This window comes from Sus scrofa, chromosome 1 (genome assembly GCF_054392235.1).
Source record: "Sus scrofa isolate SSC_HxYL_T2T_F1_AM1 chromosome 1, Sscrofa_HxYL_maternal_Yorkshire_Landrace_v2.0, whole genome shotgun sequence".
Classification (NCBI taxonomy): Eukaryota; Metazoa; Chordata; class Mammalia; order Artiodactyla; family Suidae; genus Sus; species Sus scrofa.
The window spans coordinates 274,837,611-274,865,057 of NC_139383.1; the positions used below are offsets into that span (position 1 = coordinate 274,837,611).

Here is a 27,447-nt window from a genome sequence, read left to right on the forward strand (position 1 = left end):
AGACCAGACAGCAGGAAATTAATGGGGGACTGAGGACAGGGGAGGATAAATGTCATTCCTTTGGAGGAGGACATCAGCTCCTTCCTCCTTTCCTGCTTCTCTCTTTCCAATCAGCCCAGGATCCCATGGGAGACACAGGAGGAAGCTGAGCTTTGGCTGAGAAGTAGATGTGTACCTGTTGATCAGATGTGGTGCCCATCAGCTTCTGGGGAGGTTGGCAAGGAAAGAAAATATCTGGACATGGAGGTGAGCTTCAGTGAACTGGCCACCCAGAGGCTCCCCAAATCAAATTGGTACCTTACTCTTTTTTTCCTTGATAATTTCAAATATTTCATGGATTGATAAGTCATAAATAAAGTACAAGTAAAATTTCCATTTGACACTTGGTTTTAGGTCCACCAAGTTTAAACTCTAGGCCACCTATACTATATGTTTTGATGGAAGCAGAACCCATCAGTAGAAAAGAAAAACAAACAAACAAAAAAATAAAGGTATTTCCAGCCTCTCACCCTGTGCTTTTAGAACTGTTCTTCCTGATTCTCAGATACAAAATCTTCCAGCTTTTTGCCCCTTGTCAGCACAGATATTCCTGACATCTTCAACCTGGATCCAATCTCATTAATTCACCAAATCACCACTAAGTTTTGTAATCAACTTTCCCCCAGCAACCCTTTCACAAATGATTCATCTTTGAGTATTGATCTCTGTGTTATAAACTGCTTTACAGACATGGTATCTTCCTTCTTATTCATAAAACATCAGGAACCTGCATGAGAGCAGGTGGTGGAAGACAAATCCAACCCCTACTTTTCAACTTCAATCCAGGCAGTGTCTACTTAATGACCATGGTTCTGCTCACCAGACATGCCCTGGACATGCATGGCCAGTTATTCCTGCCTGATTTGCGCCAGTTAATCATGTATATTCAAAATTTCAAATTCCACCATCTCCAAGACAAAGAGAGATATGTCACCTCTCAGTCAACTACAAGGAGTGATCCTGAATATGGGAGAAGAAAGTTTGTCAGTTAAGGGGAATGGAAGGTTAATTCATGCAGGAAATTATCAAATTGAGGAAAACAGTGCCTTGCATGATTGAGACAGGCAGTAAATATACCAAAACCAGAGGAAGGATTAGCGTAATGCTTGAGAGCATAAGTTTAGAGTGAGACTGAAATCAGAGTGGGCTTCAAATCCTGCCCATGATTCACTTCCTTAGTGACCTTAAGCAAACCCCTTTACCACTGTAAATATAATTCTCCTAAAACTCATGCCTCACAATTCCTTAGTATGTGATTTAGTAAGATGCTTAGCATAAGCATGACATGTAATAAATTTTCAATAAATATTGACTATATTAAACTTTAATTACTGATTCACTCAGAGCTCAAAATATAAAAAAAAAAAGTTCCTTAACAAAATCCTAAAATTAGCCTGACAACTTGGCAGTGAGGAATGTGAATTAATTGATTTGGAGAATATCTAGAAACAGCAGATAAGGGAAGGGAACTCAGGGCCTGATGAGGATCAATGGCTTCTCCTTGGTGTTTACAAAATGCCTATCTCTTTTCAAAGCATGTTCACTGTGTTATCTCATGAAACCCTCATGAAAATGAGGATATTTGTATCCATTTTTACACATGGGGAAACTGAGGTCCGAAACGTATACTAACTCTGAAGTAAAATGTAAGTATTTATTAAATGAATTAATAAATTAATATATATATATAAAGTTTTTTTTAAATCCATTAAAAACTCCAATGTAATAGGTCCATTTAAAATGTATGAAAGAGGAGTTCCTCTTGTGGCTCATCAGCAAGAAACCCAACTAGTATCCATGAAGATGCAGGTTCAATCCCTGGCCTTGCTCAGTGGGTTAAGGATTCAGCTTTGCAGGGAGCTGTGGTGTAGGTCACAGACATGGCTCAAATCTGGTGTTGCTGTGGCTGTGGCTTAGGCAAGCAGCTGCATCTCCAATTCATCCCCTAGCCTGGGAACCTCCATATGCCACAGGTGCAGCCCTAAAAATAAAAATTAAAAAAATAACAAAAAAAAACAAAAATACTTTATAAAATGTATGAAAGAACATGCTGCCCCCTAAAAATTATTTTCAAACACTTTGCTTATATACATATTTTACTGTAGATTTTAATGGTACACAAGAATATATAAATAAGCAATGTCTCAAAATGTTTGAAAATTTCTGTGTAATATGTAATTCACAAGGTATGGGTGAATATGCTGTCTCTAAAAATTGATTTAAATCACTTTAGCTAATACAAGATCCTTATTACATAATTTTTTAGGGTGGCAAGAAACACTAGATAACTAGTGACAGAAAAAATATGTGTGTATGTATATGTACACATGAAATATACGTGATGAATATACCCATCTATATATCATAAGTATATAAATGAAAAAATAATTTTTAAAACATGATTTGAATAGTCACCAATGGACACCCATACAGTACACATATGATTTAGGACATGGGATAAAGGAAAAAAATTACCAAAGAAGGAAGACATGCGCAGATTGAGAAGGAAGATGAGTGAAGGAAGATGAATCTCTCATTTTCTCTGCAGATGAGGAAAGAAACACTATTGAACTAGATTCAACAATCCTGTTAGATTTGCCCTGCTGGTTATTTTGGCCAATGCTGATTTCCATCCAAGACAATGCAAAAATTAACCTTGGTATTATAAAAACTGAATTTGCTTTGATAAAGAATGACTGTCCTATGACTTCACTACCTAAAATACTTCCATCTCCACTCCCCAGTCACCTCCATCCTCTTTTACTGCTTTCTTTTGTTAAAAAAATGTATCCCAACCTGGTATTCTATTACATATTTGTTTGCTTATGATCTAGCTCCAAAACTACAACCTGAACTACACAAAAGCAAATATTTCTCTGCTTTATGCTATGTTCTCAGGAGGACACAGAGTTTTCTCAGAAGAGGAACTAAAAATCTTCAATCAGAGAGATCCACCCATGATGGCTTCTATAGGAAAACACCTCTTCTGTCTCTCCAGATTTCATACCACATGATACCCATGGATTTGGGAAGGAAGGACCACATCAAGCACCAGGAAGCTGACATTTCCCTGCACACCTGCTATTTGTGACTAAATAGAGGAAACAAAAACTTGCTGAGTTCCCATGATTTAGGCTGTGGAACTGGAGCATGTTTAAAAACAAAACTTCCTCTATATAACTAGACCCATGTCAATGGAAAGCATCAACTGAATCAGCAGTGTCTCTGAGTTCATCCTCCTGGGACTCTCCTCCCGGCCCGAGGACCAGAAGCCACTCTTTATCCTCTTCCTTGCCATATACCTGCTCACCATCACAGGGATCCTGCTCATCATTCTGGCCATCTGCTTAGACCCCAGCTCCACACCCCCATGTATTTCTTCCTGAGTTTCCTGTCTTTCATTGACATTTGCTTCTCAACAACCATTGTCCCCAGGATGCTGGTGAATTTGCTGTCCCATAAGACCATCTCTTATGTTGGGTGTTTGACTCAGATATATTTTATATATGCCTTGGTCTACAATGACAGTTGCCTTCTAGTAGTCATTGCCTTTGACCGCTATGTGTCCATACCTTCCACTATGTCACCATCATGTGCCACCACATGTGTGTCTTGATGGTGGCCTTCTCCTGCTCATTGCCTCACCTCCACTCACTCCTACCTATACTTATCCTGAATGAGCTCATTTTCTATGACTCTAACATTATCCATCTCTTCCTCTGTGACTTCAGTCCTCTAGTGGAATTGTCTTGTTTGTCCATATCTGTCAATGAAGTTTTAATGATGAAAAATGATCTGTTTTTCAGGGTACCCCCTTTCAATGCATTGCTTTCTCTTATATATGAATAGACACTGTGGTTCACAAAATTCCCTCAGCTGCTGGCAAACCCAAAGCTTTCTCTACTTGTGGTCATCATGTCACTATGGTAACACTCTTTTACAGAATCATCTTCTATGTTTATTTACAGCCTGTATCCTCCAACACTGTCACAGACAACATGGAAAAAATTGTCTACACACTTCTAACCTTCACACTAAATCCTGTTATCTACAACCTGAGAAACAAAGACATGAAACAAGGCCTGAGGAAGCAGGTGGGCAGGAGGAAACTCCGGGCAGTATCCTTTTGATTAACACCCAAGAAGTGTTTTCTACAGGAATATGTTTTCTATGTTCTTGACTAACAAGCAAGGTTTTGGAGGTTGCCCCATGTGAGACAAGGTTTCTGTGGGCACTTACATCCAGGGCTGAGGACTCATCAATTTGCTCTGCTTCTGCTTATATCATGATAGACTCCCTTACTAGTCCTCCTCTTTTCTAGGAAGTGTCATCACTTGCTCATCTTCCAGATACTGCTTTAATCCTTTTCCCAAAGACAATTCCTGAACAAGTTTCTTTCTTTTATGAAGACTTATCCTCAAAAATCCCTCACATTTCAGTATATTACTGAAAGTAATTATTGAGTTTTTAGCAGTTGAATATCTTTGCAAACATTTGAGAGGGGAAAGAGGAATAGGAGTATATTTTAGTTAATTTTCACTACATGATTTTTATAATTCCTCATTTATCTCCTTCAAATATTTTTCCTTGGGAATTCCCTGTTGGCTTAGAAGGTTAAGTATCCAGTGTTTTCAAGATTGTGTTTTTGGTTTTGACTCAAATTCAAACCCTGGCCCAGGAAACACTGCATGCCACAGGCGTGACCAAAATAATTTTTTGTGTGTGTTTAAAAATTAAGTTTTTACTTGTACTCTTAACTTTATCTTCCTCCCTTATTATATTTCTATGGTTTTATTCATTTTCAATTTCCTCATTTTTAACCATATAATTAAAAATCACTAAAGACCAGAGAGAAGAAGAACTAAGAAATGATCCATCCCATAGTGGAGATGTTGAAATATTTTCTTCCTACCATCTATCCCTGAAGTTATGTGATTAAAATATATCACTTAAAACTATTCTAGATGCAGGGATCTGAGAAGATACAAAGAGCCAAGGAAGGGAGCTTGCCTGAATGGTTTGATTCTGAGGGCAAGCTCCTAATCAGGAAGAGGAGACTGTCTGAACGGTGCAATTCCGAGGGCAGATTCCTAAACAAGGAGACGTCTGCCTGTATGGTTAACTTCCAAGGACAGGCCCTAGAAGACAATAAGGCTCACCCACTGACATTGGTGCAGAACTGAATTTTCCGGGAAACAATTTCCATTTTGCGTTGCTGAGTGGGAATTGTCCCATGGATGACTTAGTCTTTTCTGTTATTCACTTGTTCTTCAGTTTTCCACAGTCTTTCCTGATTATTTGCTTATTATTCTTATTTTCCATTCTTATTTTCCTGTGGTGATTTGTGATTTAACAAAGTTACAACAATAAGATAATAAGAATTTCATTCTGAAGGACTTTCCCCTATTTAAATCCAACTTAATTAAAACACAGTGTTTATCTACTAACTAGTTATACAGTAAACTTTAGAGTTAGGATTTTAATGAGGTTCATAGAAGTTAGACATATATTATTCATGACCAAAAGACACCTAGCTATGAGTTATAGAAGGTTTTAAGTGACAACTAGTTAAGTTGGTTTATATTTTCTTATACTGTCTCCCTGCCATAATGCTTTAAAGATAAACAGTAGTCTAAAAACAAGATATATGAATGCCAGGTTCCTATGTCTGTGACCTCTTCAACTGGTAAAGACTGGCTTGCCATGGGATGATTTGTACTGAGTCTCCTCCTTTCCACATGATATATTGTACCTAATTGCCCTTAAATTCTACTCACTAAATTTACTTAAGATAAAGATCTTAGGAGTTCCCATCGTGGCGCAGTGGTTAACGTATCTGACTAGGAACCATGAGGTTGCAGGTTCGGTCCCTGCCCTTGTTCAGTGGGTTAAAGATCCAGCAGTGCCATGAGCTGTGGTGTAGGTTGCAGACGTGGCTCGGATCCCCCGCGTTGCAGTGGCTCTGGCATAGACCAGTCGCTACAGCTCCGATTCGACCCCTAGCCTGGGTACCTCCATATGCCATGGGAGTGGCCCAAGAAATAGCAAAAAGACAAAAAAAAAAAAAAAGAAAAGATCTTAGAACATGATGTATAGCTGCTGTACCATGTAAAAGATAATGAATGTACTTTTAACACTGTGATGTAATCTGTAGTTAAACAACTGTCTGTATAAACACTCATCTATGCCATTAAATTTGAGCAGTTCAGCACCCTGAAAGAAGGGACAAAGAGACTGTCTCTGAGTGCAATCGCTGACACGGTACCTCTCCTTCAGGAAGTGCCCTCCCTGGCTTCTGGAGCTGGACTCCAGCATCTAGGCTCTGCAACTCTTAAGAGTCTAACCTGAAGAAATATGAACATACATGTACATTGAGTACTGAGAATTTTTTTTTTTATTTTCCCACTGTACAGCAAGGGGATCAGGTTATCCTTACATGTATACATTACAATTACAGTTTTTCCCCCACCCTTTCTTCTGTTGCAACATGAGTATCTAGACATAGTTCTCCATGCTATTCAGCAGGATCTCCGTGTAAGTCTATTCTAAGTTGTGTCTGATAAGCCCAAGCTCCCCATCCCTCCCACTCCCTCCCTCTCCCATCAGGCAGCCACAAGTCTCTTCTCCAAGTCCATGATTTTCTTTTCTGAGGAGATGTTCATTTGTGCTGGATATTAGATTCCAGGTATAAGTGATATCACATGGTATTTGTCTTTGTCTTTCTGGCTCATTTCACTCATCATGAGATTCTCTAGTTCCATCCATGTTGCTGCAAATGGCATGATGTCATTCTTTTTGATGGCTGAGTAGTATTCCATTGTGTATATATACCACCTCTTCCGAATCCAATCATCTGTCGATGGACATTTGGGTTGTTTCCATGTCCTGGCTATTGTGAATAGTGGTGCAATGAACATGCGGGTGCACGTGTCTCTTTTAAGGAGAGTTTTGTCCGGATAGATGCCCAAGAGTGGGATTGCAGGGTCATACGGAAGTTCTATGTATAGATTTCTAAGGTATCTCCAAACTGTTCTCCATAGTGGCTGTACCAGTTTACATTCCCACCAGCAGTGCAGGAAGGTTCCCTTTTCTCCACAGCCCCTCCAGCACATGTTATTTGTGAAGTTATGAATGATGGCCATTCTGACTGGTGTGAGGTGGTATCTCATGGTAGTTTGGATTTGCATTTCTCTTATACTCAACGATGTTGAGCATTTTTTCATGTGTTTGTTGGCCATCTGTATATCTTCAGTTGCATCATTTGAAACTATTTCCTCCCATTCTGTAAGTTGTCTTTTTGTTTTCTTTTTGGTTTCCTTTGCTGTGCAAAAGCTTTTCCATTTGATGAGGTCCCATGGGTTTATTTTTGCTCTAATTTCTATTGCTTTGGGAGACTGACCTGAGAAAATATTCATAATGTTGATGTCAGAGAGTGTTTTGCCTATGTTTTCTTCTAGGAGTTTGATGGTGTCCTGTCGTATATTTAAGTCTTTCAGCCATTTGGAGTTTATTTTTGTGCATGGTGTGAGGGTGTGTTCTCGTTTCATTGCTTTGCATGCAGCTGTCCAGGTTTCCTAGCAATGCTTGCTGAATAGACTTTCTTTTTCCCATTTTATGTTCTTGCCTCCCTTGTCAAAGATTAATTGACCCTAGGTGTCAGGGTTTATTTCTGGATTCTCTATTCTGTTCCATTGGTCTGTCTGTCTGTTTTGGTACCAATACCACACTGTTTTGATGACTGTGGCTTTGTAGTATTTCTTGAAGTCTGGGCGAGTTATGCCTCCTGCTTGGTTTTTGTTTGAGAATTTCTTTAATCAAACCCATCTTTTTTGTTGTTGTTGTTCTTAAGGCCATACCTGCAGCATATGGCATTCCCAGGTATGGGTCTACTCATAGCTGGGGAATCTGCTGGTCTACAACACAGCCACAGCAATTCAGGATCCAAGCCACCCCTGCAAACTACCCCACAGCTCACCAAAAATGGAGATCCCAGACCCGCTGAATGAGGCCAGGCACTGAACCTGTATCCTCATAGATACTAGTCAGACTCATGTCCATGGCATGAAAATTGGAATTTCCCAGCTTCATCACAAATAAAAATTGGCAAAAAATCTAATCCTACCAAGAGGAAAGAAATAAATTAATTTCGATTAATTACATAGAATGTAAAAATTTAAAGCAGGCTGAAAGCACAAACAGATATTTTTTTAAGAAATTCATTAAATAGAATAATAAGATGTAGAACAAAGTATAAAAATATGAAGATTAATTTTTAGGTTTTATGAATATATAGCTGTATATTTACTCTAATGGGGGAAAGACAGAGGAGGACAGAGAGGGAGACAATTTCCACTTCTTCACACATATCTGGAATGTCTGAATTTTCTCAAATAAATATTTATAGCTCATGGAATTTAAAATTATTAGCAGATATCCAGTGTTCCCAGCAGCACTTATTGAAGGGTCTGTCTTTTCTCCTTTGTATGTTCTTGTCTCCTTTGTCATAGATTAGTTGACTGTAGGTGCATGGGTTTAATTCTAGGCTTTCTACACTGTTCACCTGATCTATATTTCTGTTTTTGTGCTGCTGTCATATGGTTTTTATGACTGTAGCTTTGTTATAGTCTGAAGTCAGGGAGGCCGAATCCTCCAGCTCCATTTTTCTTTCTCTGGATGGCTTTGGATGTTCTGGGTCTTTTGTGTTTAAAACACCTAATATGCTTATAACATTGCCTGACATTTTGAAGGTCTTCAAAAACACTGGTTATTTTCTCATTATTCTTTACAGACTCATCACAAGCAGACACCATTTATTTCATGACCACTGTAGTTAATTTCCATCTGTTCAAATCAAAATATAGGAATCATTTACTCCTATCTTTTCTCTCACATTTCTCTCACTACATCAGGAAGTCTTGTTGCTTTAGACTTACAACCAAATACACTTCTCCAAATACTCTTTCCTGCTATTATGCTAGCCTATCAATCTCTTATTGGCACAGTTGTTTGAGCTCCTAGACAGTCTTTCTGCTTCCAAAAAGCTCCCTTCTCTATGTCAGTCACCCTGATACCTTGTAGAGCTGGATCATGTTACTCCTGTTCTGAAGAGCTTCCAAGTGATACATGCATAATTCACAGTAAGTTGCAAATTGTAAAGATTAGGGGACCTTGTTACACATAGGTGTTGAAATGACTCACACTACTCTTCTCTCCTCCCCTCCTGTCACCCCCACTCCTTTCAGTTCCTAAAACCTAACTGACAATGTTACATCTCAGACTTTTGTAGTTGCTGTTTTCTGTCCCTGGAATAGTTTTCTTGCAAATATCCCCATGGCTCTCCTTTGGTGCCTTCAATTCTTTCAAATATCACCCTCTTGATGATACCAATCCTCACCATGCTACTTAAAATTGCAACCTATCCCCCTCATTCTTGATTTCCTCACAATGCTGCTTTTTATACTACTTAAATACCATGACACTTACTTACATATTATGTTTATTCTCTCCTCATTAATATATAAGCTCAATAAAGTAGAAATATTTTTGTCTGATTTTTTCACTTCTAAAAATTTCCATAAACACAGTAGACACATAAAAATGCTTGTCAGAATGAATTACCTATATATACATTTAGCTTTGTCTTACCTGAAAATCAGTTCTTGGTGTATGTGAAGCAAACAATAACTCAATTTAACAATCTAAAATTAAGCAGGCATAAGTAGGCTGTCCTCAGAAAGAGAGAACCAATTAGGAATACATCCCACATTGCAATATCGAATTTGGAAATGGGGTTCAATTCCCTATATTCCTCTACTGGATTGTTGTCACAGGCAGAAAAAAAAGTTTAAGAATGAAAAATCAAGCCAAAATCTTTGCAATACATTTAGATTTTAGGAAATAATCAGACGCAATATACTACTAGCAACTGCATTAATGCAAACATTTTCAACTTCATTACTTTAAGTAACATTTACTTTATAAACCTACAGAAAATGATAGAAAAGATGACAAATAAAGCAAAAAAAATGTTTCTTGCTATCTGATTTACATATAGATATACACTATGGATTATCATTAAATTTCATCTTCATTACATTGATGACTGTTTATTTATCTAAAACAATATTCCAACATCCTAGATACTAACTCAACTGTAAGGAATCCTATTCTAAAGAAAAGGAACATATCACATTAGAGAATTCTTATCTTTTTAACTTGGTTTCAGTAAATTAAGGAGTATGAAGGTATAACTTACACAAAATGCAATAGTATTAAAAAGTCGGGAATAGAAAGACTGGAGCTCAACTTCTCTCACAAAAACAAAAAAAAAAAAGACAAGCAAATGCTGAGCAATCTTCAATCAAATGGACTGGAACTTTCAAAAAATATCCTACTCCAGAAGATAAAGAGAAGGCCACATCAAAACGTAGGATATGCTGATTATTTGCTATAAGCAACCCCACACTGGCTGGGTGAGAAGCCCCAAAGACTGGAAAGTATCTCTAAAACAGAGACTCACCTACATGAGTGAAAGTCCTGAGCCACATGTCAAATCTCCACACCTGAGGATCTGGCATTGGGAGAAAGAGACCCTGGAGCACCTAGTATTGAAGACCAGTGGGGCTTGTGCACAGAAGTGCTACAGGACTGGGAGAAATGGAGATTCCCTTTTTGAAAGGCACACACAGATTTTCACATGCACTGGCTCCCAGGGCAATGCAATGTCTCCATAGGAATCTGGTAAGATCTGACTGCAGTTCATAGAGGATCTCCTGGGAAAACAGGAGGTGAATGTGGCTTGTTGTGGGGGAAGGGTATTGGAGACAAAGCTCCAGGGAATATTCATCACCATGCATTTTCTGTAGGTGGCCATTTTGGGAAAATCTGGACCCACCCATCAGAACTGAGAAGCCCCAGGCCAAACAACAATCCAGGTGGGATCAGAGCCACATTCATCAGTAAATAGGCTGCCTAAAGACCCCCCAGTCACAGAGCAGCCTCTAATGTCATCCAAAGGAAAATCCCCACTCACCAGGTGGGATCAGAATCTGCCCCACCTACTGTTGGGCAGGCACCAGTTCCTCCCATCAGCAAGCCCCTGTACCAACTTCAGACACAAGGGATCAGATAACAGAAGTAAGAGAGGTTCCAACCCTACTCTCTGAAAAAAGGTCACCACACCAAAAACGTTTTTAAAATGGAAAGACAGGGAACTATAACTCAGGTAAGGGAGAAAGAAAAAAAAAAACAGAAAAACAACTAAGTGATCAGGAGATTCTCAGCCTACAGGACAAAGATTTTAGACTGTGGATACTGAAGATGATGCAAGACATTGTAAATAAACTGGAGGCAAAGATGGATAATTTAAAGGAAACACTGAGCAAAGAAATATAAAACACTTAAGCAAGAAGATATGCAAAATACAATACCTGAAATAAAAAATTTCATCAGCAGCAGCCAAGAGCAGAATATAAGAAGCAGAAGAACCAATAAATGATGTAGAGGACAGATTAGTGGAAATCACAGTTGTGGAACAGAAAAGAGAAAAAAGATTGAAAACAAATGAAGAGAGCCTCAGAGAACTGTGGGACAACACTAAACACACTGACATCTTTATTACAGGGGTGCCAGAAGGACAAGAGAGAGAGAAAGGGACATAAAAAATATTTGAAGATATAATAGCCAAAAACTTCCCTAATATGGTAAAGGAAACACTCACTCAAATCCAGGAAGCATGAGTACCATATAAAATAAACCCAAGGAGGAGTACCCCAAGACACATATTAATCAAATTGACCAAAATGAAAGACAAATAGAAAACATTGAAAGCAGCTAGGGAAAAGAAACAAATAACAAACAAAGGAACCCTGATAAGGTTATTGGGAGGTTTTTCAGCAGAAACTCTGCAAGTCAGAATGGAGTGGCCTGATATGCTTAACGTGATGAAAGGAAAAATCCTCCAACCAAGATTACTTTACCCAGAAATGCTCTCTTTCAGATTTGAAAGAGAAATCAGAAGCTTTACAGATAAGCAAAAGCTAAGATAATTCAGCAACACTGAGCCAGCTTTACAAAAAAATACTACAGGAACTTCTCTAGGCATAAAATAAAAGTCTGAAACCTGAAACAAAAATACCACAAATGTCAAGCCTCACCAGTAAAGGTATATATACAGTAAGGATATATCATCCATGAACAATTATACTACCCAAATCAGAAATCATGAGAAGAGGAACAAATGCAGGATACTGGTGATACAATTGAAATTAAGAGACCAACAACTTAAAGCAATCATATATATATATATATATATATATATATATATATATATATATATATATATGGACTCACATCAAAACTTCAGAGTAACTGCAAACCAAAGTCTGCAATTGATATACAGACGAATAAGAAAAATCAACTCAAACACAACAGTGAAGATAGTCATCAAACCAAAAGAGGAGAGAAGAGAGAAGAAGGTAAGAAAAAGAGCAACAAAACATATCCAAAAGAATTAATAAAATGATAGTAAGAACATACATATCAATAATTACCTTAAAAGTTAATGGACTAAATTCCCCAACCAAAAGACATAGACTGGCTGAATGGATACAAAAACAAGATCCATATATATGTTGTCTTCAAAGGACTCACTTCACTTCTAGGGACACATACAAGTTGAAAGTGAGAGGATGGAAGAAAATATTTCATGCAAATGGTAATCAAAAGAAAGCTAGAGTAGCAATACTCATATCAGACAAAACAGACTTTAAAATGAATAATATGTAAGAGACAAGGAAGAACACTGCCTAATGATCATGGGATTAATCTGAGAAGAAGACATAACAATTGTAAAAATATATGCACCCAACATAGGATCATCACAATATACAAGGCAACTGCTAACAACCTTAAAAGGAGAAATTGACAATAACGCAGTAATAGTGGGGGACTTTAACACCCCACTTACAGCAATGGACAGATCATCCAGACAGAAAATCAACAGGAAGCACAGGCCCTGAATGAAGCATTAGACCAGATGGACATAATAGGTATTCCATCCAGAAACAACAGAATACACATTCTTCTCAAGTGCACATGGAACATTCTGTAAGATTGATCACATCCTGGGCTAGAAATCAAGGCTCATTACCTTTAAGAAAATTGAAATCATATCAAGCATCTTTTCTGACCAAAATGCTATATGACTGGACATCAAAAACAAGAAAAAAACTGCAAAAAAACCCCACAAACACATGGAGACTGAACAGCATGCTACTGAAGAACAAATGGGTCACTGAAGAAATCAAAGAAGAAGTTAAAAAATACCTAGAAGCAAATGACAAAAATGATATGTCACTCCAAATCCTACAGGATGCAGTAAAAGCAGTTCGAAGAGGGAGGATTGTAGCAATACCAGCCTACCTCAATAAATAAGAAAAAGCTCAAAAAAATATAACTTGACATCTTAAGCAGCCAGTGAGAGAAGAACAGACTAGAGTTAAAGTTAGTGGAAGGAAAGAAATCATAAAGATCAGAGCAGAAAGCAATTAAATAGAAATGAAAAAAAAAAACATGGAAAAGATCAATGAAATGAAAAGCTGGTTCTTTGAAAAGATCAACAAAGCTGATAAACCCTTAGGCAGACATATCAAGAAAAAAATAGAGAGGACTCAAATCAATAAAATTAGAAATGGAAAAGGAGAAGTTACAATTGACATCACAGAAATACAATAGATCATAAGAGGCTATTATAAGCAACTATACACCAATAAAATTATAAAACACAGAAGAAATGGACAAATTCTTAGAAATGTACAATTTTCTAGACTAAACCAAGATGAAATTTGGAAAGAAATTTCTGATGCACGACAATGGGAACTTTGGAAAAATAAAAATTTAGACAAGTAGTTTCAAAATTAGGAAATAAAAATGCTAGCAAGTATTTAAAAGGTATGCAATCTCATGATTACTCACTGAAATACAAAGTCAAACCACCAGGAAATGCTCCTCCCAGCATACACACACCACATGAATACAATGAAAAAGGCTGGCACCACCATGTGTGGTCAGAATGAGCTACAACCACACCCTCACACATTGATGGTGGAAGTGCAACTTGGTACAATCTCTTTGGAAGTCAATTTCACAGTGTGGAGTGAAATCAAAGATGGGAACCTTCTAAAACCAAGGAATTCCACTCCTAGATATGTAGGAAAGGGAAGGGAATGCACATGTGCACCAAGAAATATATATAGGAATTATCATGGCAGCATTATCCCTAATAACCCCCCCAAATTATTCAATCAAGAATAGGTTGCATAAGTATTAAGTGAGACCATCGTACAATGAGGTAAATCTCAGCAATAGAAATGAACAAACTACCACTCCATACCACTACCTAGATGACCTTGCAAATATAAGACTGAACAAAAGATCCAGAAAAAGAATATATCAGGTCTGAGGGCATTAATATAAACTTCCAAAACAGGCAAAAATAAAATAACATATTTGTAAAGACAGTAAGGATTATTTTACTTTGAGATGGAGAGAAGAGGAATGACTATCCGGATACACAAAAGGAGATTCAGTTGCTCGTAGTAATATTCTCCTTCTAAATCTGGGAAATAATACACAGGTGAATGGTTTCTAATAATTTGGGGGGCATTCTGCTAAGACAAATATGACATACAGAGGACAAAGAACACTATGATATAACTTTTATGTGGAATCTAAAAATAAAATAAACAAATAAATAAAAAAATTCAGACTCACAGATATAGCTAACTAGTGGTTACTGAAAAGGAGGGGTTGAATGGGCAAGGTGGTGGAAAGAGAGATACAAATTTTGGGGTGTAAGATAGGCTAAAAGATGTACTGGACAGCACAGGGAATATAGCCAATATTTTGTAATAACTGTAAATGGAAAGGAACTTTTAAATATTCCATTAAAATTTGTTAATTAAAAAAATTTCTTATGAAATGATAAAAGACCAAAAATTGTTAAAGCAATCTTGAGGAACAAAGCTACAGAAATCACACAGTATTTTACTGCTATCAGAACAGTCATACAGACCAATGGAACAGAATAGAGAACCCAGAAATAAACCTAGACATATATTGTCAATTAATCTTTGACAAAGGTGAAAAGAATAAAATGGGGAAATGACTGTCTCCTGCCAGCTGCATGTAAATCAATGAAACTTGAACACATCTACACACCATGCACAAAAATCAAATATAAATGGCTGGAAGATTTAAACATAAAACAAGATACCATAAAACTCCTAGAAGAGAACATAGGCAAAACATTCTCTGATGTGAACCATACAAATGTTTTCTTAAGTCAGTCTCCAAAAGCAACAGAAACAAAAACAAAAAATAAACCAATGGGACCTCCTCAAACTTACAAGCTTTTGCACAGCAAAAAAAAAAAAAAAAAAAAAAAAACCATTAAAAACACCAAAAAAACAACCTACAGAATGGAAGAAAATAGTTTAGTTTAAATGATGCAACAAACAAGGGTTTAATATCCAAAATATATAAACAATTCATACAACTCAATAGCAGAAAACAAACAAACAAACAATTATTATATGGGCAGAGATCCTGAATAGATATTTCTCTAAAGAAGACATTCCAATGGCCAATAGGCACAGGAAAAAATGTCCAAAATCACTAATTATTAAATAAACGCAAATAAAATTTACAACTAGGTACTGCCTCACAATGATCAAAATGGCTATCATTAATAAATGTATAAATAACAAAAGCTGGAGAGCTTGTAGAGAAAAAATAAAACTCCTACGCTGTTGGCGGGAATGTAAATGGTACAACCACTAAGGAAAACAGCATGGAGGTACCTCAGAAAACTAAACTTGGAACTACAATATGACACAGAAATCACACTCCTGGGCATATAACCAATAAAACTTTCATTCAGAAAGATATATGTTCTCCTATGTTCACTGAAGCACTATTCACAATAGCCAAGTCATGGAAACAACATAAACATCCATGAACAGATGAATGGATTAAGATGTATTACATATACACTATGGAATATTACTCAGCCATAAAAAGAATGAAATAATTCTATCTGTAGCAACAAGGATGGAACTAGACCATACTAAGTGAAACAAGTCAGAAAAGCAAAAGACAAATACCATATAACATCACTTTTATGTGGAATCTAATACATGGCATAAATTAAACTTTCTACAGAGAAGAAACAAACTCATGGACATAGAGAACAAACTTGTGGTTGCAAAGGGGGAGGGGGAGAGAGGAGAAAGGACTGGGAATTTGGGGTTAGTACATGCAAACTATTTCTTTTGGAATGGATAAGCAATGAGGTCCTGTTTTATAGCCCAGGGTGATATATCAATCATTTGTGATGAATCATGATGGAAGATACCATAAGAAATATAATATATACGTACATGTATTACTGGATCACTTTTCTGTTTAGCAGAAATAGAACATTGTAAATTAACTATAATTTAAATAATTTTGTGAGTTCCTGTCGTGGCTCAGTGGTTAACAAACATGACTAGGAACCATGGGGTTGTGGGTTTGATCCCTGGTATGGTCAGTGGGTTAAGGATCCGGCATTACCGTGAGCTGTGGTGTAGTTCACAAATGAGGCTTGGATTGAGCTCTGATGTGTCTGTGTCATAGGCCAGTGGCTACAGCTATGATAGACTGGCTGTGAACCTCCATATGCCCTGAGTGTGGCCTTAGAAAAGACAAAAAAATAAAAATAAATTAAACTAAGTATTTAGAGAAGCCCTTTCAGTATTTCTTTTAGAATGGGTTATGTATTGCTGTACTATTTTAGTTTTTGTTTGTTGGAAAAATTCTTTATTTTCCCATCTATTTTAAATCCCATTCTACCCAGATAGAGTATTCTAGGTTTCAGATATTTTCCTTTCAGTGCTTTAAATATATCTTGCCACTCCCTCCTGGCTTGTAGTGTTTCTGTAGAGAAATCAGATAATATGATAGTCTTATTGGTGTTCCCTTATAATTAACACTAAAAAAAAGGAATATCTAGGATGGAGGAAACCACAATTGGAAACCAGACACTTAAATAAGCCAGCATACAGATTGGAACATGCAGATGCTAAGAAAAAAAAAGACATCAAAATCATAAACTTTGAGCAAGGAAATAAGAAAAAATAGATTTTTAAAATTTTTTAATGATGTATTTGAGCCTATATGACTATGAGGCTAAAGCAAGCAGATATAGGAAGAGTTTAACATACATACAAAACAGGGCAACCACAAATCAAACCAAACATACATTCACAAAGCTGAAAATAAAAGTACTCAAGTATAAAATAAATGGAAATCATCCAACAAAAAACAGAAAGTAAGAAAAGAGAAACATAGAATCAAAACTGGAAAACAAGGTTTAAAATGGCAATAAATAAATATCTATCAATAATCACCTTATATGTCAATGGACTGAACGCTCCAAACAAAAGACACAGAGTGGCAGAATGGATAAAAAAGCAAAAATCTTCAATCTTCTGCATACAAGAGACTCACCTTAGGGGAAGGACACTTACAGACTGAAAGTGAGGGGATGGGAAAAGGTATTTCATGCCAATGGACCAGACAGGAAACCAGGAGTTGCAATACTCACATCACACAAAATAGACTTTAAAAGAAAGGCCATAAAGAAACACAAAGAAAAACACTATTTAGTGGTTAAAGGATCCATTCAAGAAGAGGCTATTACAATTGTCAATATATATGTGCCTATATAGGAGCACCCAGATACCTACAAAAAATACTAACAGACATCAAAGGAGAAATTTATGGGAATACAATCATATTAGGAGACTTTAATAGCCCACTCACATCAATGGACAGATCCTCTAGGGAGAAAATCAATGAGGCAAAAAAGATCCTAAAGGAAACAATAGAAAAGTTAGACTGAATCTACATTTTCAGGACATTACATCAAAAAAAAATCAGAATACACTTTCTTCTCAAGTGCACATGGAACATTCGCAAGAACTGATCACATCCTGGGGCACAAAGTGAACCTCAGCAAATGTAAGAGTTTCTAGTATCTTCTCTGATCACAGTGGCATAAAACTAGAAATCAACCACAGGACAAGAAGTGAGAAAAAACCTACTACATGGAGACTAAACAGCATGCTACTAAAAATCCAATGGGTCAATGAGGAAATCATGAAAGAAATTAAAAAATACCTTTAGACAAATGATAATGAAGACATAACCAATCAAAATCAATGGGGGGCACAAAAGCAGTGCTCAGATGGAAGTCATAGCAATATATGCCTTCCTCAAAAAAGAAGAAAAAGCTCAAATCAACAACTTAACCCACCACCTAAATGACATAGAAAAAGAAGAACAAGGAAAGTTAAGTCAGCAGAAGGAAAGAAATCATAAAGATCAATGAGGAAATCAATAAAACAGAGATTCAAAAAACAGTAGACAAAATCAATCAAACCAAGAGATGGTTCTTTGAAAAGGTAAAAATACACTGACAAACCTCTGGCTAGATTCACCAAGAAGAGAGGGAAAAAATTAAATAAAAAAATAAGAAATGAAAAAGGAGAAGTCAAAATGGATACCACAGAAATACAAAAAAAAAAAAAAAACACATAAGAGAATACTATCAACAATTATATTCCAACAAATTTGACAACCTAGGAGAAATTGACAACTTTCTAGAGAACTTCATCTTTCCAAAACTGAATCAAGAGGAAATAGATCAACTGAACACACCCATCACTATAAATGAAATTGAGTATGTCATAAAAACACTCCCTACAAATAAAAGTCCAGGACCAGATGGCTTCACAGGTGAATCTACCAAACATACAAAGAGAATCTTCTACCCATTCTTCTTAAACTTTTCCAAAATGTTGAAGAAGAAAGAACACTCCCAAAGACATTCCATGACTCCACCAATACCCTAATTCCAAAACCAGACAAAGATGCCACCAAAAAAGAAAACTATCGGCCAATATCCTTGATAAATATAGATGCAAAAATTCTCAATGAAACTTTAGCCAACTGAATCCAACAACATACCAAAAAGATCATACATCATGACCAGGTGGGATTCATCCCAGCTGCACAAGGATGGCTCAACATATGCAAATCAATCAATATCATACACCACATTAACAAAAGAAAAGCCAAAAACCACAGGATAATCTCAATAGATGCAGCAAAAGAATTTGACAAAGTCCAAAATCCCTTCATTATAAAAAACTCATTCCAAAGTGGGTATAGAAGGAATATAACTTAATATAATCAAATACATTTATGACAAACCTACAGTAAATATAGTATTCAATGGAGACAACCTGAAAGGCTTCTCAGTAAAAAATGGAACACGATGCAGATGCCCACTCTCAGCACTATTATTCAACACAATATTGGAAGACCTGGCCATGGCAATCCGACAAACAAAAGAAATAAAAGGCATCCAAATAGGAAGAGAACAGGTAAAACTGTCACTGTGTGCAGATGACATGATAATATATACATAAAACTCTAAAAATTCAACCCAAAAACTACTTTAACTCATCAACAAATTCAACAATGTAGCAGGATATAAGATTAACATTCTGAAATCAGTCACATTTCTGAATACTAAAAATAAATATTAGAAAAGGAATACAAAAATACAATACCCTTTAAAATGGCACCCCAAAAAATCAAATACCTGGGTATACACCTGACCAAGGAGGTAATGACTCTATGCCATGAACTATAAAACATTAATCAAGGAAATAAAAGATGTAAAGATATGGAAAGATATCCCATGCTTCTGAGTTGGAAAAATTAGTATTTTAAAAATGGCTATACTACTCAAAGCAATCTACACATTCAATGCAACCCCTATGAAATTACCCAGGACAATTTGCACAGAACTAGATCAAACAATCCAAAAATTTATATGCAACCACAAAAGAACCAGAATTGCCAAAGCATTTCTGAGGAACAAAAACCAAGTAGGAGGTATAACTCTCCCAGACCTCAAGCGGTATTACAAACCACAGTCATCAAGAGAGTGTGATACTGGTATCAAAACAGACAGAGAGACAAATGGAACAGAATAAAGAACACTGAAATAAACCCAGACACCTTTGATCACTTAATCTCTGACAAAGGAGGCAATAGCATAAAATGGGAAGACAGTCTTTTCAGCAAGAATTGCTGGGAAACCTGGATAGCTGCATGCAAAGCAATGAAATTAGACCACACCCTCACACCATGCACAAAAATAAACTCCAAATAGCTGAAAGACTTAAATATAAGACAAGACACCATCAAACTCCTGGAATAGAGCATAGGCAAAATATTCTCTGACATCAACCTCACAAATGTTTTCTCAGGTCAGTCTCCCAAAGCAAGAGAAATAAAAGCAAAAATAAACCAATGGAACCTCATCAAAATGACAAGTTTTTGCACAGCAAAGGAAACCAAAAAGAAAACAAAAAGACTACGTACAGGATGGGAGAAAATAATTTCAAATGATGCAACTGACAAGGGCCTAATCTATAAATTATACAAGCAATTTATACAACTAAACAGCAAAAAAGCCAACAACCCAATTAAAAAATTGGCAAAATCCTAAATACACATTTCTCCAAGGAAGATATACAGATGGCCAATAAGCACTTGAAATAATGCTCAACATCCCTAATCAGTGAAAAATTTAAATCAAAACTACCATGAGATACCACCTGACACCATCAGAATGGGAATCATTAATAAGTGCACAAATAACATGCTGGAGGGAGTGTGGAGAAAACAGAACCCTCCTCCACTGTTGGTGGGAATGGAAGCTGGTACAACCACTACAAAGAACAGTATTTAGGTACATTATAAAACTATACATAGAACTACCATATGACCCAGAAGTCCCACTCTTGGGCATATATCTGGACAAAACTTTCCTTAAAAAAACACATGCACCAGCATGTTCATTGCAGCACTATTCACAATAGCCAATACATGGAATCAATACAAATGTCCACTGACAGATTGTATTAGGAAGATGTGGTATATATACACAATTCAATACTACTCAGTCATAAAAGAACAAAATAATTCCATTTTCAGCAACATGAATTGAATTTTGTGGACAATGGGTCTCAGACCACCCTTCCATGAGTCCCATCAGTGAACAGGACATGGCACCTGTGAAATAACAGAGCATAATTCACTCTCAGTCCAGCGGAAAAAGCATGCTTTCCAGTATCACTCTCAGCCACCACACCAAGTCAACACCACTAACTTATGCCTCTACTTATATTTAACATTTATCAAACTCATTCACATCCTTTCTTTTTCTTAAAATTTGATCTAGCAAATAACTATCTAAGATGGAGTTATTTATTCCTATGATATACTTAATAAGTTGGAGTCTCATAATTATGTTATTCAACCCAGTAAATGTGACTTGGTTTCTGGATGCCAAAATAATCCTTTTTGATGGATAGTTCCAAGTAGGGTTTAAAGCTTTCCAGTGTGGTGTTGATGGGCTGATGACAATGGTGATGATGATGATGCAGTGACGAGGGCCACAAAAATGACACAAGAGCTTAATTTAAAAAAAAAGTTTAGTAATAATAATAATTAAATATTTCAATTATTAAGTATTTTAATAATATTAAAAATATTTTCCAATAATCAATAGTAATAATAGATCATATTTAATGAGTGCTTAGTATTTGTCTTTTCTTTTTAATCTTTTTGCCTTTTCTAGGACCGCTACTGTGGCATATGGAGCTTCAGGCTAGGGATCTAAACAGAGCTGTAGACATTGACCTACACCAGAGCCACAGCAATGCCAGACCTGAGCTGCATCCATGACCTACAACATAGCTCACAGCAATGCTGGATACTAACCCACTGAGCAAGGCCAAGGATCAAACCCACAACCTCATCATTCCTAGTTGGATTCCTTAACCACTGTCAGTCTTGATCTAAATATTATATCATTATCAAATTACTCCTCATAATAACTCTATACAATGAACACCAGCATTATTCTATTGAGCCAATGAAGAAACTAAACCTGAAAAATTTCTAACTTTCTCAAGATCTCAAGTGTAAAGAGTATGGAAACTTGCAGACTCCAGAGATGTCTTATATTTTTACTCACAACCTTAAACTTACACGGCTACCACTGACTGATCACATTATCCCCCCACACCATTACACAGGTCATTTGAATTCCACATCTTAACTGCAAATCATGATTCATGAAGAAACTGACATGAGTTTCAGCCTTTGGTCTCTTCAGCAATCCTATCAGGTAGGGATATTATCTACATCTTACAGAGGAGAAAAGCAAATTTCAAAGGGACTAAAACTTCCCTCCAATTGAAAAGGAACATGAGGAACAGAGCAGTAGAGCAGGTAAGCCAGAGTTTTGTCACCACATCCTGTGTCCCTCATTCACATTTCATCACCTGTGACTAACAGTGACAGTAACATCACTGTCCTTGCTCACAGCCTGCCCTCCACATACATTATCTCAGGAATGATGCTAGTGAGTCTATGAGGTAGATACATATGGTACAAATCCAGAATCAGAGATGCAGTGAGAAGTAATTAACCAAAGACAGAATGAATATAATGAACAGAAAAATGATTCCCACCCCATCTCCAGAGGCCAAAGCCTAGGTATTCAAACAAAATATGAGGAGGAGGAAGTTGATGATAAAAATGAAAATGGTGTGCCTTTCATGATAAAGTGCTTTTCAGTTTGCACTGTTCTCCTAGCCACACATATTCACGGGAAGGGTCTTCAAAGCAAAGGGGCCCAGAGAGTTCCCAGCACAGCCAGAGACCTCTGAGACCCAGCTGGCTCCTCTCTGAAGAAACTATTCTTTCTTCCATCTCCCTTGATGTGTGCGCTTGTGAACACACATTCACATACACACAGATTCTGATTTTGCCCAACAAATCATAGTATGTACATGAAATACAAGTAAGCATAGCAATAAGTCAAGATATTTAAATGAGTTTTCTATAGGTTTTATTAAGGGAACTGAACTTGGAAACATTTATCCAGATGAACACCAGGCCAGTCTCATTCAGAACATCCATGGGGAAAACCTTCCATATTACAGGAGTCCAAACCTCAAATTACACTCTACCCTGATGAATTATTATCAGAGTCCACTGTCCTCTTTGTATATTTTGCAAATTAAAAGTTATACATACTAGTGAATCTCAGTGACCTTTTCAAGGGTAAGAGAAAAATAGATCAATGTCCTTGGATGCTAACATTGACAGCCTATTTTTATTTAAGAAAGATTCTGCTCTAATTTCTTTAATTTAGAACAAAAATAGAAATGAAACCAGCATCTCTCACCTCCTGCTGCTGGACTTCTCTCCACACCCAGACCAGCAGCCTCTCCTGTTTGGGCTCTTCCTGGCCATGTACCTGGTCACTGTACTGGGGAACCTGATCATTATCCTGGCCATTGGCTATGACCCTCACCTCCACACCCCCATGTACTTACTCCTGGCCATCCAATCCTTTGTTGGCACTGGCTTCTCCTGAACCATTGTCCCCAAGGTGCTGGTCAACATCCAGACACAGCACCACACCATCTCCTACACTGGGTTCCTCATGTAATGTACTTCTTCATAGCATTGGCCCTGCTGGATGACTTCCTGCTGGCTGTGATGGCATATGACCACTACATGGCCATCTGCCTCTCTCTTCACTACACCCTAATCATTTTACCCAGTGGTGCCTGCTGCTAGTCACCACATCTTGATTCTGTAACCATCTCATGGCCTGCTCACTCACTCTCATGTCTTGGTTCTCCTTCTGTTCCTTTCATTCCATCCTACACTTCTTCTGTGATCTTCACCCACTCCTCAAACTTGCCTGTACAGACACCCACATTTTTCAAGTAATGATGTTTGCAGCAGGATCACTCTCAGGCATGGTCCCTCTCACCTGTGTCCTGGTCTCTTATGCCCACATCATCCACCCTATCCTCAGGGTCCCCTCTCCTGGGGGAACAAACACAATCTTCTCTACCTGTGACACTCACCTGACAGTCATCACTCTCTTCTATGGGACCCTCTTTCTGGTGTACTTCCAACCCTCCTCCTCCTACTCTGCAGACACTGGAATGGTGGCCTCTGTGGTATACATGACAGGCACCCCCATGCTGACCCCTTTATCTATAGCCTGAGCAACAGGGACATAAAGGAGGACTTGTGCAGATTTGATGGGTGTGGAAGATGTTCCACCCCATAAAAAGTCCTTCCCTAAATGAGAGGCCAAGACTTTCAATGTGCTTTCTTTCCTCCATGTGTCCACTATAAATGTGAAAAGTTCATTCAAGACAAGATGTTTTGCCTTCCAAGAAATGCAAGTAAATGAAGTCCTAGACTTTTGCAGGACTGAAATAGGGCCAACTGACCAAGGCCAGAATTGCATTCTGAAGAGAGGGAGTGAACAGCAGTCCCTACCAGCTGACTTGATGCTTAGGTATATGTATCCAGGAAGACTCAACCCAGAGTTGGTAACATCAAAATGACAGCAAACAGCTGGCTTCTAGAAGAAAGCCCAATAGAAGCACAGTGTAGGACTATAAATTCTTCCCCAAGACCACAAATTCTGGCAAGACTAGGCATGTCAGGACCTCAGCCAACTCACTGGGCTTGAAACAAATTCTGACCCTGCCTCAGAAGAAACTCACTCATGAGGACCAGCATCAACATGGAGAATATCACACCGAGTGATAGAATCTATGTGTGGCCTGGGAGGGCCAGAATAGTCTAGAAAAGGAAACAAAGATGAAGAGATGTATTCAAGATCATATATCTGTGTTTAGATCTTTGTCCCTGGTAAGTGATTTGGTTTTTGTGAGCTGTGATTAGTCTTTATTCTTTTAAACACTGGTTCATTTTTTTCCTCCAACTAAAAAATCAATCATGTCATTATCATGAATGTCTAAAATATAAAGAAAATTTTTTCAGAGATCTCATTGTGTTGCAGTGGTTAATGAATCTGACTAGGGACCTTGAGCTTGAGGGTTCAATCCCTGGCCTTGTTCAGTGGGTCGAGGATCCAGCATTGCCTTGAGCTATGGTATAGGTTGTAGACATGGCTTGGATCCCACATTGCTGTGGCTCTGGTGTAGGCTTGTGGCTGTGGCTCCGATTAGACCCCAAGCCTGGGAATCTCCATATGCCCTGGGAAGCAGCCCTAGAAAAGGCAAAAAGACAAAAATAAATAAATAAATAAATAAATAAATAAATATTTTTTTTTCAAATCCTTTCTTGAAAGAAACCAGTGTGCAAACTTAAATTATAAGACACTTAGAGAAAAGCATGGGAGTGAGAATTTGTGACCTTAGATTAGGCAATGCTTTCTTAGATATGACACCAAACCGCTTGTCTGCACAAGAAGTAATAGAAAAAATGGATCAACAGGAATTGATCAAGATCACCATTTTGCACTTCAGAAGATACCATTCAGGAGAGTGAATAGACAACACACAAAAAGGTAGAAAATTTATGCAAATCATATAGTTGATAAGATATTTGTATAAGAATATATGAAGAATTCTTACACTTCAACAAAAGACAAAAAAAAACAAATTTTAAAATGTGCAAAGGATTTAAATAGACATATTTCCAAATTTAAAAAATACAAATGGCCAATGATCACATGAACGATACTCAACATCATTAATCATCAGAGAATACAAATCAAAATTACAATTAAATACCATTTCACTTCTACTAGGGTGGTTACATTTTTTTTTAAAATTTACCACACAATATAAAAATGTTAGAAAGGAATGAGGGGAGGGTGAACTGTTCTGTGTTGGGAGTAAGAACTTAAAATAATACAGCCAATTTGGAAAACATGGGCAGATTCTCAAAATGGTCAAACACAGACTTACCAAACCACCCAGCAATTCCATTCATAGGCATATAACTAAGAAAATCTACATCCATGTAAAAGCCTGTACATGAAGGTTCATAGAAGCATTATTCTTAATAACCAAAGAGAGGAAAACCACGCAATAAAGCAGACAATTGCTGAAAATTTTCTGTTAACTGTAGTATCAGTTCAGGCCCACAATAAACAAAAGCCAAAGCCTAATTAGGGGAAAATATGTTACAGAAAATGCTTATGAAAGATAAAAGCATAGGAAAGACACCAACACACAAGCCCCTCCACTCACAAAAAGCATAAATCACTTGCCATGGAGGATGGGGGCAGAAAATTGAGCTGTCTGTTCACAAACTGGCCCCTGAAAAAAGAGCCAGTCACCATCCCCCCACCCCTGAAGGATAGAAGGCAGTTTTAATAAGCAAGCAAACTTACTTACCAGGCTTGTCTTGGTAGCCAAAAGCAGCTCTCCACCCCTGCTGGCCAGGGTCTTGAAAGCTTTTACAGAGGCCTTCAGTGGGTTCAGACATGCATGTTGTCCAGAGAGTCTCAGAAACACACTGTTCCTTCAAGGCTGCCTCCTCAAAAATGGCTCCCAGCCTGGGAACCATGGGCAGAGTGTACATTTCAAGGACACAGGAAAGGTCAAGGTTCCTCCAATCAGCCAAGTCCAATTTGCAGGTCAATCAGCAGTTACCTCTTCCCTGTTCTCTCCCTAACTTCTCTGGATGTAACTGAACAGGACCCCAAGGGGTCTTCCCAGGAAACGCCACAACCTCCCTTGTTCCTCCCCAGGCCCTAGGCTTGCTGCTGGTTTGTAGACAAATGTTAGCCTCCTAGGGCTTCCCTGAGTTACAAAGAATATATTTAAGTGAAAAAAAATGCAGAAAGAGAAGCAATCAAGCCAATCTTTTGGTTTGAGAAATAAAGAATAATTTAGCCACAAAACAAAGTCAAGGACTTTTAATTCCTCCTCAAGGGCTGCGGGTAATATTCTGAGCCTTAAACTTTAAGCTGTTTGGCAAGAAACTGAAACTCCTACCAGGTGGAAAGTGTTAACTGCTTGCTAACCACAAGCACATGGACTGGGTGGAACCCAAGGACTGATGATGTTGACTCCTGATTACCTCCCTACCAAACAATCAGAGGAATGTCCACCAGCTGGTCAATCTAATCCTGCACCTGCAACTCTCTCCCTCACCCTGTCTTTAAAAACCATTCCATGAAAGCCATTAAGTATTTCTAGCATTAGCCACCTTGGCTCCCTGCAAAAAATGCTGCCCTTTCCTTCACCACAACCCAGTGTCAGGAGATGGTTTACTGCACGCAGGTGAACATACCTAAATTTGACTTGGTTACACCAAAACTCTAGTGACAAGCTCCTATGGTCTCACATGTCTCCCTCTTCTGCAATGTTTCCTGAGTAGCCAGCAAGGGGTGTCACTGGCTTGGAGGTGGCTGGTTTGGTAGTTATCTGG

The 27,447-nt window shown here is 37.6% G+C and overlaps 1 protein-coding gene and 1 pseudogene across 4 annotated transcripts in view; one reads left to right on the forward strand and one right to left on the reverse strand.

The window, feature by feature from the left end:
- LOC146407216 (olfactory receptor 1N2-like) overlaps window positions 1–27,447 on the reverse strand; it is a 204,885-nt gene extending 177,438 nt beyond the window's left edge. For 3 of the 4 annotated variants that reach the window (XR_014842051.1, XM_085019405.1, XM_085019401.1), the window contains exon 1: window positions 26,409–26,564. The gene's annotated coding sequence lies outside the window, so the exon portion shown is untranslated. Of the gene's footprint in view, window positions 1–26,408; window positions 26,570–27,309 lie in introns of those variants that run through there. The other variant, XR_014842046.1, reaches the window with a different exon arrangement.
- On the forward strand, window positions 3,963–24,319 carry LOC100152473 (olfactory receptor 1N1-like; annotated as a pseudogene).